The 12,756-nt window shown below is 41.9% G+C and overlaps 1 pseudogene; it reads right to left on the bottom strand.

The window, feature by feature from the left end:
• Window positions 1–4,977: 4,977 nt before the first annotated feature.
• On the bottom strand, window positions 4,978–6,480 carry LOC148022912 (vacuolar protein sorting-associated protein 60.1-like; annotated as a pseudogene).
• Between the last annotated feature and the right edge of the window lie 6,276 nt (window positions 6,481–12,756).

The following is a 12,756-nucleotide window of genomic DNA, read 5'->3' as shown; positions in this document are numbered from 1 at the left end:
GGGGGAAAATCTTGACAGTAATAATTATGCCATATGGAAGTTCCGCATGGAGAACTTCTTAATAGGGAAAGGCTATTGGGAGTTGGTGACTAGAGCGGAAGTTGAACCTAAGCTCCCAGATCACCTACGGCTGATCAAAGATGATTACACCGAGCTTGGACAGAAAGAGCTCGTAAAGTCTTGCATTGGCTTTTTTTATGTATCTCAGATGCCATGGTAATGCAGATAATGAGCTGCATCTCTCCTAAGAATTCATGGTACATTTTGGTCCAGTACTATGGCACAACCACAAGTTCCAGGAAGATACAGTTGAAGCAAAAGTTCAACAACATGGAGAGAAAAAGAGCAGATCTATATAGGATTATGTCACGGAGGTTAAGACCATTGCTGATCAGCTGGCATCTGTTGGTTCACAGGTTGAAGATGAAGACATGGTTGCTATGACTTTGAATGGCTTGGGACCTGAGTATAAGTCTTTTGACACTTTTGTGTCTGTGAGGGCTAAAATGCCTAATTTTAATGAGCTGGTTGCATTGCTTATACATGAGGGGGTTAAATTTGACTTGGCTACAGGGTCAAGCAGTTCTAAAAATAAGGATGTAGTTTTTTATTCGAATCAACACGGCCATGGTAGCTGAGGTAGTGGCTATGGATCTGGCAGAGAAGGCCCACAGAATGCATCTTATGGCAATAACAACCAGTAGGTATCGAATGCAAGAGGTGGTGAAAAATTTAGAGGCAGGGAGAGATCTAGCCCTAGAGGTAGAGGCTCCTGGCAACAGCAGCGTCCATCTGACAATCCGAACAAGGATAAGGATTGTCATTACTACAGGAAGTATGGGCATATTGCCAAGGACTGCTGGAAGAAGCACGGCAATCAGAAAGGCAAACAACATGGACACTTTGCTACGTCTAGTCAGGCAGATGATACTTCAGGAGATAGATTATTTGCCATGCAGTATGTAAAAGACAGAGTTGCAGAAAAATCCACTAATGATGCAGTTTGGTATATTGTGTCTCCGTCTCTGAATCTCAACAAACAACAAATAAGAAAACCACTACTACTACTACAACCATGACTACGACGACTACGACTATGACCACAACTACGAATATGACTACAACTACGACCACGACCACGAGTACGACCACGACCACGAGCATGACCACGACCACGACTACCACTACCGCTACCACTATAATAAACAAGAAAAGAAGGAAAAACTACTACTACTACCACTACTACAACAACAACAACAAATAAGAAAATGAAACAACAATAAACAAAAAAACAAAAAAAACTATTACTATAACAACAACAACAACAACAACAAATAAGAAAACCACTACTATTACTACAATTAGGACTTTGACGACTACGACTATGACTATGACTACGACCATGACCATGACTATGACTATGACAACAACTATGACTAGGACTAGGACTATGACTACGACTACGACTACGGCTACGGCTACGGCTACGGCTACCACTATAATAAACAAGAAAAGAAGAAAAAACAACAACAACAACAACAACAACAACTACTACTACTACTACTACTACTACTACTACTACTACTACTACTACTACTACTACTACTACTACTACTACTACTACTACTACTACTACTACTACTACTACTACTACTACTACCACAACAATAACAATAAACAAGAAAAGAATAAAAAACTACTACTACTACTACTACAAAAAAAAACAAAAACCTAAACAACAATAAACAAGAAAAGAAAAAAAACTACTACTACTATAATAACAACAAACAAGAAAATAACAACCTCTCCCTTCTTCTCTCTCTCCCTCCCTCTCCCTCTCTTTCTCTCTTTCCCTATTATGTTTAATGTTTTCTCCCTCTCTCTCTCTCTCATTTTCTCTCCCTCCCTCACCCTCTCCCTCTCTTTCTCTCTTTCCCTATTATGTTTAATGTTTTTTCTCTCTCCTCTCTCTGTCTCTCATTTCCTTTTCTCTCTTCCTCTCCCTCTCTCATTTCCTCTTCCTCCCTCTGCCTCTTCCTCTCTTTCTCTCTTTCCCTATTATGTTTAATGTTTTTTCCCTCTCTCTCTCGTCCCTTCTTTCCTTTTCCCTCTTCCTCTCCCTCTCTCATTTCCTCCCCCTCCCTTACCCTCACCCTCACCCTCACCCTCACCCTCTCTTTCTCTCTTTCTCTCTTTCCCTATTATGTTTAATGCTTTTTCTATCTTCCTCTCCCTCCCTCTCCCTCTCTCATTTCCTCTCCCTCTCCCTCCCTCACCCTCACCCTCTCTTTCTCTCTTTTCCTATTATGTTTAATGTTTTTTCTCTCTTCTCTCCCTCTCTCATTTCCTTTTCTCTCTTCCTCTCCCTCTCTCATTTCCTCTCCCTCCCTCACCCTCACCCTCTCTTTCTCTCTTTCCCTATTATGTTTAATGTTTTTTCTCTCTTCCTCTTCCTCTCTCATTTCCTCTCCCTCCCTCTTCCTCTCCCTCTCTTTATCTCTTTCCCTATTATGTTTAATGTTTTCCTCTATTTCCTCTCCCTCCCTCTCCCTCTCCCTCTCTTTCTCTCTTTCCCTATTATGTTTAATGTTTCCCTCTCTTCCTCTCCCTCTCTCATTCCCTCTCCCTCCCTCTCCCTCTCCCTCTCTTTCTCTCTCATTTCCTCTCCCTCTCTCAATACACATGAATTTTAACAAAAACAAGTAAAAGATAAAGAGAAAACACAAAAACAAAGCAAGAAGGAACAATGCACTCATCGTAAAGGCTCGCAGATGGATTCGGCGGCTCCTCTTTGCCCTCCATACACTTCCTCCTCTTCTTCGCGAACAGCGACGGTGGCGGTGAGAAGCTTTCCTTCTCCCTCTTTCTCTGTTTCTCTCCCTCTCCCTCTCAAATACAAGATGTTCGCTCTCCCTTTCCCTCTCCCTTTTGCTCCCTCTTTCGTGTATTTTGCGTCGGAAAGTGCCATCGCTATACCTCCATATCCTTGTAGTGAAAACTAATTGTATTTTTTCCAAATAATACAAGAATAGACGCAATAATAATTCCATCGCATATTCGCTCTCCCCCTTGGGATCAAAGAGTAATTCTATGAAAAATTTTCCTAATACTTATATGCACAATTCTTAATGTCATTCTTTTTACGATTATACTATTCATAACCCCTGATTGATTGCTCTATCAACGAATAAGCCATACACAACTAAGTGCAATTAACTTCCCTTGATACATGCATTTTGCAAATTCTATCTTTTAAATATGTGAGAAGAGGCCTATCCCTTCCCATGACCTATTCTGGTATGTCATAGCATGGGCTTAATGTATCTCATGTGAGAATCAAAGAAAGCATCTAACAATTTAGAAAATACATTACTTACGAACCGGAACCGCAGTTGGATTGACAGTGATGCCTTCACCCAGAGCTTCGTTGCCGATTGTAGGATTGCCATCCACATGCGACATTCTTTGCTTGAAGGCCATCGTCCACAAATACACTCAAGAGATTAATAAGGTGGAATAGATTTGAGATGGGAGAGTGTAAGAGAAGATGGTTAAGTCGAGGATCGAGATAGAGGAAACTGTGTAGCCTCTCGGGGTAACCCCCCTCTCTCTCTCTCTCTCTCTCTCTCTCTCTCTCTCTCTCTCTCTCTCTCTCTCTCTCTCTCTCTCTCTCAAGCTCTCTCTCACAGTCTCTTGGAGGAGTATCTTTCTCTCTACTCTCTCTCACAGCCTCTCGGGGTCTCCTTATGCTCCCTTGTGCCTCCCCATGCCTCATATTTATAATGAATTAGAGAGGAATGAATAAGGCTTAGAAAAAGAGTGGAGGGGCTCTTGGAAGATTTGGTGATTTGATGCTCATATCATAAATCTAATGGTTGCATTGGCTCCAAAAGGGGGGTAAAACTCCAGGACACTTGTTTAGAAAACTCTCGGTTCACTCCTCCTTTTCTCTATTCGAAGTGCTCTCTAGTGCTTGTAGACTGCAATCATGGCATGCACAAATTTTTAAGTCACTTTTCTTTGTTTTTTCTTTTTATAAAATCTCTAAAACTAACTAAAAAATCACTTGTCTTTTCTTTTAAATGACTTTTAGTTCTATCTTTTTAGGTTAATATCTAAAATATACTAGTTTTTTAAAGCCCAAAAATCTAATATTGTTGGACCATCCAAACTATACACATTAATACTAGTGATTAATATGACTCATAAGTCTTATTCACATTGTAACTTTCGTGAAGGGTGGCTACGCTCCTTGTCAATCCAAGAAAAATGTCGGATTGCGACTCTCAATTTATTTTAAAATATATTTTAAAATAAAAATTATTAGTTATTAATGTTAGTTAGGTTTTACCTTAGTTAGTCTTTAGTTAGTAATCTTGCTAACTTATTAATTGAATAACTAACTTTTGAACTAACTAACTAACTTTTATTGCGTGGAAATATTACAATGAGGCGCACCAATATTTGTACATGAGAAGTTTTTAACATTTTCCTATGTGAGAAAAGGGGCTCTTTTCCTTTGTGTTTCCCCAAGAGGCATCACATTTCTAGCTGGGCTCTTTAACATTTTTTTTACGCGGTGTTCAACATCATGAGCTTCTGCTCATGAGGCACCACCTACCTAGGTTGGTGGGGTTTGGGGGCCCAAGGCTACCAGCCCCCCTCACCTCCGGTCCACAGTCCCTTGGCCCCAACCACAACTAGCAATGTATGCAATTCCTCCCTCACAGAAGCTCTTGATGTTATCATAATTCACAACATGAGAATAACATTGGGAATTTGTCTAAAACTTCATGTAATAGAATGCGGGATGGATTTCACATGGTGATGCGACATTCTCTATCTGAAGTCCTCAACTAGAACTTGAAAGATTCTCTTGAAGCTCAAATTTCTTTCAAAAGTTGCAACTAAAGTCGTGTGCCAATAGTATAAGAAGCCTGTTTAGGCAATCATTAGGGACTTTAAAATAGGCATTGATCACAAAAATAGAAAGAAGGTACCTCCCAATAGATCTTTATTCAAGAGATCTCAAGCACTGTGACCTTGCACTATAGAGTCATGTGTCTCATTGCTTTTTTCGACTATATTCGTAATCTCATCTTGTAGTTTCTGAAATACACAAGTGTCAGACCTCTGGGATACTTAAAATATCAATGTGCTATAGGTGTGAAACCAGTTACTCACATCAGCATCATCAATTTTCAGGATTTTCACGGTTGCTTCTAAGTCCTTGTTTCCTGCTTTCATCGTTGCCATCTACAAGACAAGGCTTGCAAAAATTGAGAAGCCCTGCATATGATCTAGTTTTCGTGTCCAAAAGACACTACTCATTCTACAAGGATACAGACAAAGAAGAAGGAAAAGAAAAAAAGAAGCGACATACAAACCCTGTGAAAGAGAAACTATTCTTCTTACCGTCTCTTGAGCATCCTTAATGCCTTCCATCACAAATGACACTTTTTCTAGATTGAAACTCTGATTGTATAACATGTCCCTTTGAGCTTCATACCTAAGAGCAGCAAGCAAACTGTAGTTAAAGGTAGAATAGCATGACATACGTGAGATGAAACGTTTACTCCCCCGGCCCAAGATCGTCACATTCTCTTCTGCTTGAGAATCCACAGTGCTCGAGCTTTCAGAGCTTCTTGCGCAGGTCTCGGACTTGTCTTCTTGATTTGCTCTTTGAAGTTGAGAAGCTCCGCCTCAAGTTTCTAGATCTTCTCATTTGCAATATCTCCTCGCCTATTAATCTGGATACCAGAGATTATTCCTATTCAAAACTTCTCACAACATCCGTTATAAATCGTTGAGCTAGGACAACAATCTTTAGAGGTGAGTATGCACGAGGAGCCTCATGCTAGAACTAGAATCAACAAACTTCATCATGATAATGCTAAAAATGTGTAGGTTGAATGAAAATATGTTAGTGGTGAGAATGTGATGCAATAAGATCCAAAAGTGCCATTGCTATGAAGGAGAAGGCCTCACAATCAGGGAAGATTTTTTTCATGGTAGCCAGTGTGCAAGGGAGAGGCCACCTAAGAGAGAGAGAGAGAGAGAGAGAGAGAGAGAGAGAGAGAGAGAGAGAGAGAGAGTTTCACCACATCTTTTTCATGGTAGTCAGTGTGCGAGGGAGAGGCACTGGCAAGATCTTTTGAAACTGTGATTACCTATTGCTCGGCCAATCCATGGCTAAGCATATTTTAGTAGGGTTACAAACTTTGAGTAGTAAGCTTCTAGGGTTAATTCCAACTGCTTGAGCTTGAATAATTCATTCATCTTTAAAGTTTGGTAGGTTGGCAGAAGGTATCGTCCACGTCCAGCATCTTTCAGCTGAGCCCAAGTGACAAAAGTTTTAGAAATACCTTGATCCTTGCACCATTGCTTCCACTATAACCAAGCCTGGTAAACTAGCTTAAGTTTGGCTATCATTGCTTGATTCATGGTGGCAGTTACCAAAGCAGAGAAATAGTCATCCATCGACTCAATCCATATCTCTGCCTCTGCTGCGACGTCTATCCCTTCTCCATCAAATTTCGGTGCCTTAATTTGCTTTAGAGGGAATTTCTTCTCGTGCATGTCAGCATCCGTGGGTGCAAAAGATGCCTGACAATCAAGCCATACCACTCAGGTTATTTCTCTTTAGGATATGTCTATGAAGAACCAAACATTGATCAATCACGCATCATCATGAAGTTTAGCTCTGATACCAACTGTAACGTGCCCGCCTCTCGGCTGTTCAAGCATGTTTTAGCGGTTCATCAAGAAACGAATCTAAGCATCGCTGCCAAGAACTCCTATGGAATGTTCCGGGGTTTGTTGCCTAGGGTTTCCCAAGTCTGCCTCATAGCGGAAGGTTCGCATGGCATCCAATAGGATCGATCTGAAATTTTGGTTCCTAGTTGTCAAGGTCTCCTACCAGCATCCTAGCATCAGGTTTTGGGCATCCTACTTTACGCAGATATTCCCAATCCTAAGTAGATATATACTGCACTTGGTTCAAAGAGAATGGGAAATGAGAGGGATGTGCATATCAACCTCTCTACCTGTAGGACATAGTCCCATTCCAGTTCCCTAAAACGGTATGAATCGGGTTTTAACTTAATAATACCTAAAGTCAACTGGCGATAAATCCTTGTGAGAAGCCTCCTAGTTCTCTAGGACCACCCAACAATAGGATGGAATCATCAAGGATTCCATTCACCCACTTCCCTTAATAGCTTTAGTTTTCTAATTAGGTTCTACCACATTTATGTGCAACATTTAAAATCAACTTCATTAAATAAGCCTTTTAGGGTACAGTTCCCGTAATTCCTTGCATAATTTACAGCACGGACACAAAAACCAAACAAGTAGTCCTTTTGACAAACAAGTTCCTTAACTTATCTTCAAGTTAATCTTTGTCTCCTGGCCATACAGGAGAATTATGTATCCCTTGTGTCCAACAGAAGTACCTGGTCCAAATCACATGGCACCAAAATTTCCATCCTTTATCTAGAATAAGATCTTCTAACACCTCTAGACATTGGGCTCACGGCAGTCTACAACTTCGTTTCGGACTCAGCAATGGGTATCTAGAGCTCCACTGACCCCAAGCGACTTAGGAGTGAGACACACTTTTCGTGGTGGCCTTTTCACCACTCAACCTTTGGCCTGTGAATCGAGTAGTGCCCTCTTGGGGTAATCCACGGTGCGATCTTGGAGATAATCCACCCATACAAATATCCTTTCTTAATTAATCAATTAAGAATCAAGTACAATCCAAGAAATGTGCCCTAATATCATCTTCTAGGAAAACATTCCTTTATTCCCATGGAAAATTGTCATTACAGACCCCTGCCATGCATTTGCCATCAACACAAGCCTTGGAATATTTATCCAAATCACAATGCAGCAATCAATTAATTGAAAGAAAAACATTTAGGGTGTTGTTCAATCAACCAACAAACACTACAAGATATAGGCCTTATACCGACGCTAAAAGTGATAAAAATGTAAATAAAGAAAATTGCCCCTGTCATCGTAAAAAGTGTCGTTATTGGCAACGCCATAGAACAATTGGTATTACCGTTGTTATCAACATCACTATTTGCAAATGCGACATTGATATCGACGTAAATAACGACGCTGATAACGACACTTTGCGACACTAATAACGACGTCAATAACGACGTGTGCAGTAAATTTGCGATGCTAATAGCAATGGTAACAATGATTTTTTTTAATGGTACCTGCCACATATAGCACTATGTGCTTTATTTGGGCCATACAAAATATTTTCTGCACTGTGTACAATGCTCGTGTAAAAAAAGACAAAGTGTACTTAAATCATAACACTGATACATGAAATAAATACATGATCACATAAGGAAAGCGACCGGTACAATCATGGAAAGATATCACTACTACATAGGAAATGTCTACACAAATCACGTGACCAAAAAAGAAAGGTGTGTGCGCTCGAGGGATCCAAGGGCGAGCTATAGATCATCGCCATTCGAAAGCTCATCTCGCCACAAAGGAGCATCGAACGGACTCTGCAAAAAAAAAAACAACTACACATTAGGCCACCATACAATAATGCATTCTAATTAAACATGGTAACTACGGACAAGAAAGATGAGTCACTTACAGGTCCATTACATCTATACAATCGGTCGATCAATGCAGTGAGACCGTGCCTCTCTGCATGACGAGTCTCAAGGCCGATCGGATCACAATTTGTAATGGAGTGCTGCAAAGAAAACAAAATACTAACTGTTAGAAATATGATTGTTAGTACAAAGGATATTGCAAAAAAATAAGCAAGAAAAACAAAAGAAAAGCTCACAAAGTCCTCCAGATATGTCCTATGGCCGCCACTCCCAAGATGATGGACTGCTCCGGCCTCTAGTCGTGCCCTCGCCGCCTCACGCTACTGTCTCCAACGTCTTGGAGAATCTGTAGCATCCTCCCTCAGTCGGTGCAGGTCGTCCGCATTTAGCCACTCGCGCTTTGCAGCCCCACTCTTGAGTGCCTTGCGTGCGTCCGATTGTCTGTGTGACATATATGCACGCATGCACTCCATCATCCAACCCGTAGAAAACCTATCTATTGTGGATAGTACTGGAAACTCTACATCCAAGGATGCTACTATGTAGTCCTTGCTCCCCTGTGGTATGTTTTTCCAATGATCCAAGACGTTGTGCCAAAAAACTTGTTGGCACAACTCTCTCATGCGAGCCATCACCCTCCTCCCCTCATCATTCATGATGATGACTCCTGTATCATCTACAAGGTAGACATACCCCTTTGGGGTATGCCTAAGATGGATCCTCTCCCATCTGCGACCATGCTCCTCGGCATATCTAAAAGACCCCTGTACATTTGGTGTACCGACTGGGATAGTATCTATTAGAGTAGCACCCATAGGGGTGCCACCTGCGGACGACTGAGCAAAAGCCAGAGTGACTGGAGTAGACGTCCCCATAGGTGTGACAAATCACGGAGGTGATGCAACTCTAGTAGAACGACGAGATGGAGACACCGCGTCTGTGCCTCCATAGCAACCACCTTCTGAGCCACGCTCTCTAGAACTACCACGAGAGCGAGGAGTAGCACGTGTATCTCAAGCCGACCATGGGCTCACTGCATTAGGATCTCTACGGCATCCCCCTGACCCTTAAGCACTCCCTCCATCTGGCCCAAGTCTAGAGCATTGACCTCGTCTGCTCGAAGCTGAAGCCTCTGATCGTGCCGAAATAGATCTAATAGAGTGGCCTGACGATGCCCGAGACAACTCTTGGTCCGCCATGTCTCTGAATCTCGCCATTTGATCTAGAGACATGTATGTGAAGATATCCTGCAACTCCTGATCGCTCATCCCTTGACTCATCCTGATGATCTAAGTATCCACAAAGGTCACCTGTAGAGACAAAAAACGATGTTAGTATAATCAATTTAAATCATACAAAGCACGGTAATATAAATCTTAAAAAAATAAACTTACTTAAAATGCATATCTTATGTACCCTTATAAGCAATTTGTCAACGAATTGAGTGAGTGGATGCTCCAAGTATGAAGTATCCTATGGTGCCATGTCAATCTCCTGACACAACTCGGCATAAACTAGAAGGTCGATAGACATGTCACCATAAAAGGATGAGTCCACCTTGTTCTCAAAGAATTCTTGGACTCCTATATTTCCATCATTGTTACCGGATGCTGGCTCCTCTACATGCTCCAAGCTTTCGGTGGCCTCCACCCCTTGCAATATCAACCCCTCTATTTGCATATTGTCCTCATCTATGCTCGGAACATCACTTTGATCATATACTCTCGCACTTCGGGGAGCTAAAGGTATAACATACCACCATCGAGGTTCTTGGGGGTTTGGATAGAAGATTACCTGTTCACAACTACTGTGACATGTACCATGTTGTAATACAATTAACAAACAAATGAGTTCATGCACCTATTCATAATGGGCCGGCAACACAAAGGTGTCACACAAATCCATCCATTTTTTTTGGGAATCTATTTTAAGAAATCCAGATGGACCTCCTCGAACTGTTGCTCAAGGTCCTTCAAGTACCACTTTGAACCACTGCACATCGAATAGTATCATGGAGAAGCTATGATAATCCACCATAACAATACTTTGCAAGTTCCCAAAATACTCTATCTCATCTATAACCATGTTTGGATCCGTTGCTTGTCATCGGCTCTCTTGCTCGAACCTTGCCATGATACCACAGTATGTTGTGGAGTGCATTTTGTTAATACGCTCCACATGGAAATTCCATCCGCGTGACCTTACTGCACTATATATTTTGTATTGTACATTGAAATACTCAATTAGTTGTCGCATATAAAATATCGATACAACAAATCCTAAACACGTCATCACCTTTAGGCTACATCCTCTCGAGAATTTCCACTCCTCAGTTGAGACCTCTGCCCGTTCATGAGAGGTTGCGGTCAAATCTCCATGCAACCATCGGGTTGACATAAACCGCGGCATCTCCTCCATGCCCTTGGGATATCGAATCGGTCAATGGTGCATACTACGTTGAAATTCAGGTCGCGCCTCCTCTCGATCTTGCCTAGCTAGCTGGTACCTGGCGAGGCATGTCTCTATAGAGGCATGGTGCAACATACAAAAGCGATTCACTTTCTCCTCCATTGCAGCATCCATTCTTTTTCATATCCCATTTCCAACCACTACATCTCTGGTCAATCTATCATCGTCCTTCAGCGACCATAGCATACTGTTGTCTTGATCCACCATTGGTAGCCATTGTGAAATATGCAATAGCACCTCAGACACCAACCAACCTTTAGCCATGCTACCTTCTGGCCGAGCTCATTGTCGCAGAAAGCCTTTCAGGGATTTCATGAAGTGCTCCAAGAAGAACATCCATCGCATATGGATAGGTCCAAGAATCTTCACTTCATCTACAAGATGCATAAGAAGGTGTATTTGTATCATGAGCATGCTAGTAGACAGGTATTTCTCAAAGAGAGAGACCGTCTCCACTGCTCCCCACCTCATGGATTCAATAGAGGATGTTTTAATCTCCTTCTGTGAGATCCATTGCACTAAAGTCGACAATCTATAAATGGCCCTGCGTATTTCTGGAGTAAGGCATCCTGCGATCGCAATCGATAGTACAAACTACCACAAATGAGAAAGCATTATAAACAATGACTACACTCCAAATAGCAAAATGTGCAGGCCACTTATGATCCATTCGTAGTACAAACCTGACATATCTTATGCTAATTATGGGATTTTAGACCTGATAATTGGTCGTCTTTAGAAAATGCAGACCTGAGAGAACGCATCATACCCGTTGGAGTGCGGATAGACTTGACTATTTGCTTCAAAATGGACTCTTCTTTAGTGGAAAAAACCCAAGGAGCGCGAGGTAACTGCATGCGACCATCAGCACTCGACTGCGGCCAAAGCGCCTCCATCTTGCCTACCTCCTTCAAATCCATTTGTGCCCCTATAGTGTCTCTCTTTCATGTGATGTGGTCCCGTAGCAAGCTGCCAACGTTCTTGAAAATATGCATGGGATCCAAGAAGTGGTTGATCTATAAGTGGGTCCAATATGGCAACTTGTAGAAAACTGAGAACCCTCGCATTTCCTTTGGATGTGACTCTGTGTGGACCATTTTTAGCTCATACCAGCTTTGGGAATTCATACGTGTTGGAGGCCGTCCAAGAAAACCTTCGCATTTCGTTTGGACCCTCGCATTTCGTTTGGATGTGACTCCACGTGGACCATTTTCAGCTCGTACCAACTTTGGGAATTCATACATGTTGGAGGTCGTCCAAGAAAACCTTCCCTGAGTTCATGACCCTCTGGCAAGAAAGCTGTGTGTCCTTGATATAACATCTTCTTCATGGTTTGTGACCTTCCGGAGTCTAACTGTGGCCCGCACAATGGACATGCATGATAACCTGAGGTAACCAGACCTGTCCCAACACCTCTATCTAGTGAATACAAACTTGAACGAGCTATGATAGATATTACCAACGAGAACGGAAGCCTATCTACCTGAGCACTCTCCAAATCTCGAAAAGTCATGCATCGTCCACATGAGAATGGCTCGAATATTGGCGGACCGTCGACCATCTCGCTTGCTCATATCTTGCACGGTGACCCCCTTCTCCCACAAAATCTTAAGCTCATTGACTAATGGACGAAGATACATGTTCATATTTTGGACTTTGTATCAACCGGGGAGGAGTAAGCTAAGGATGAGAT

Source organism: Lygodium microphyllum, chromosome 16 (assembly GCF_053477565.2).
Source record: "Lygodium microphyllum isolate KBCC chromosome 16, Lygodium_microphyllum_v1.1.10, whole genome shotgun sequence".
Lineage (NCBI taxonomy): Eukaryota > Viridiplantae > Streptophyta > Polypodiopsida > Schizaeales > Lygodiaceae > Lygodium > Lygodium microphyllum.
Note: the sequence above shows the minus strand (reverse complement) of the source record. Positions and strands in the feature narration are given on the sequence as shown.